Genomic DNA, 2902 nt, shown 5'->3' with positions numbered 1-2902 from the left:
AACCTTCCAGAAGGACAAACCATCTCTGCATCACTCCACCAATCAGGCCTTTATGGTAGAGTGGCCAGATGGAAGCTACTCCTCAGTAAAAGGCACAATACAGTCGCTTGGAGTTTGCCAAAATGCACTGAAATGACCAGATTTTCTGTCTGATGAAACCAAGATTGAACTCTTGGCCTGAATGCCAAGAGTCACGTCTGGAGGAAAACCTAGCACCATCCCTACGGTGAAGCATATTCTCCCAGCACAGAGTACTACCCCCTCATTGAAATGAAGGATAACATTACCCAGCTGGAGGTAAGGCAGGTGGAACTGGAACAGCAGGTGAACACACTCCAGTTAGCACAGACCCAGACAACAGTCCAGCACAACAACACCCCCTTAACCAGACCCGGAGAGCTGGAGGTGGAGAGAGACATATCTGCGCTCTGGACTGTGGTGAGACAACTTCAACAATATAAAAAGCAAGAGCAGGAGAAGAACAGAGCACTAGAGGAGAGGATCAGACTGCTGGAGGAGAGGTTTGAGGGGGATGGTGTGTGACAGTGAAAACAACCCACTAGAGAGGTGGCCACCCCCACAGAGAAGCCAGCAGGAACAGCCCACCTCAGCTCCCGACAAAAGTCTCGACACCACAGCAGAACAGTCCACACCAGACCCTGACCATAGCCTCGACTTTACAGCAGAACAGACAAATGAAGAACCCCAAGCCCAGGGGATCTCACCTCCTCGGAGCACCCCCCCCCCCCCACCCCCATCAGCCACCGTGATAGCCCTCCTGACAACCCCCCCACACCCACTATATACAATAAAAATGTTTTTTCCCCCAAACACAGTGTGTCTAAACTCTGGTGTCCAAACACCCAGCGCGCCCTAGACCTTCTGTCTGAGGACCAACTAGGTTCACCTAGCCACATAATAATACACACAGGCACAAACGACCTGAGAACACAGCAGGAAAGGGTGGCCACAGCACTGAAGGGAGTGATTGAAAAAGCTTCTTCTACTTTCCCCAATGCACAAGTGGTTATCTCCACCCTGCTACCACGAAAAGACTTCCACCCTGCTACCATACAGCGGGAAAACACAAGTATTTCCCGTGACTGTGCCTCAAAACTAAATGTTTTCCTGGCCCACCACTCCACCCTGGACTTGAACAGCCTCTATGACAGGGTCCACCTATACAAGGCAGCAGTGCCCACCTTCGCCCGGACTCTAAAGGACATCGCTCTCAAACGCAGCCCCAAAACTTCACAACGGAAGAAACAGATCAATAGACACCCCACCCAGAGCAATACTCAATCATGAGGCATCAAAGCCACAGAAACTGAGTAATATTAAGAAATGCTATAGATGGAAGGAATYTAGTTTGGAAACCTACCAAAAAACAATTAGGCAACAACAAATTCAATCCCTTTTAGACAACTTCCTGGACAAAATGTTCCACTGTAATAGTGAAAGTGTGAACTTGGCAGTATAGTATATTGGACCTCTCAGCTTTCCTATCAAATCTAAAAATCTCAAAGAGAAAACCGAAGAAAATGAACAACAATGACAAATGGTTTGATGATCGATTCAAAAATGATTTGATTTCTCCATACCGACTCTCATCAGGAAAACTGCCACGAACTGCTCAAAGGTCAGACCTGCCAATGTACAATTGTTCTGTGCGTCAGAGCATATAGCTCCAACTCCAATCTTCTGTTTTAAATGTTTGAGTTTTTGATAAAAGTCAATCTGAGGATGCCAGTGCAACCCTCTCGTAACCAAAATCAYTCAGAGCAATGATAAATACATTTGAGACAAGGCACTTTTAGTATGTGTTTCGATAGCAGGCTCGTTAGCTTAGCTCACCCCGTCGCTATCACCTACATGTAACAGTTTTGGTACAGTATTCTCTGAAGAAATCTGAAGAGCTTAAATTATTAGGAAATAAAATGATACAACAAAATATTAAATTGCAATGCTTTCCAAGTGTCCATTTGGTTTCTGTAGCCCCCTATCCATGCATTCACATCACATGTGATGACTAACAGCCAGGTCTTGGTGTTTAATAGCAACTTCCTACGGTGAAGCATAAATTACAAGATGGCGCCGAAGAACATTGCTGACGTTGTACGTTGGATTTTTTTGCGTTTTGTGTAACTTATTTTTTAAACTTATTGTGTACATAATGTTGCTGCTACCGTCTCTTATGACCGAAAATAACTTCTGGACATCAGAAAAGCAATTACTCACCATGGACTGGAAGAAACTTTTCCTTTAACYAGTCCGACAAGAAGGATATCCTGCTTTCACTGGAACAGTCCCAGATCCACGCCTTTTGCGTGAAGAAAAGACGCCGGAAAAGGGGACAGATCGGGGATCCTTCTGAGAAGCAGGAGGCGAGCAAGTAAACTCCCATTGCATTCCTCCCAATTCTCCTTACTAACGTGCAATCGTTAGAAAATAAAACTGATGACCTTATATTAAGATTATCCTACCAACGGGACATTAAAAACTGTAACATCTTATGTTTCACCGAGACATGGCTGAATGAAGAAACAGACAATATAGAGCTGGCGGGATTTTCCATGCACCGGCAGAACAGAGACATTACCTCTGGTAAAACAAGGGGTGGGGGTGTGTGTCTTTTTGTCAATTACAGCTGGTGCATGATGTCTAATATTAAAGAAGTCTCGAGGTATTGCTCGCCTGAGGTAGAGTACCTTATGATAAGTTGTCGACCACACTATCTCCCAAGAGAGTTCTCATCTGTATTATTCGTAGCCGTCTATTTAATCAAATCAAATCAAATGTATTTATATAGCCCTTCTTACATCAGCTGATATCTCAAAGTGCTGTACAGAAACCCAGCCTAAAACCCCAAACAGCAAGCAATGCAGGTGTAGAAGCACGGTGG

Source organism: Salvelinus sp. IW2-2015, linkage group LG33, assembly GCF_002910315.2.
Source record: "Salvelinus sp. IW2-2015 linkage group LG33, ASM291031v2, whole genome shotgun sequence".
Lineage (NCBI taxonomy): Eukaryota > Metazoa > Chordata > Actinopteri > Salmoniformes > Salmonidae > Salvelinus > Salvelinus sp. IW2-2015.
Note: the sequence above shows the minus strand (reverse complement) of the source record.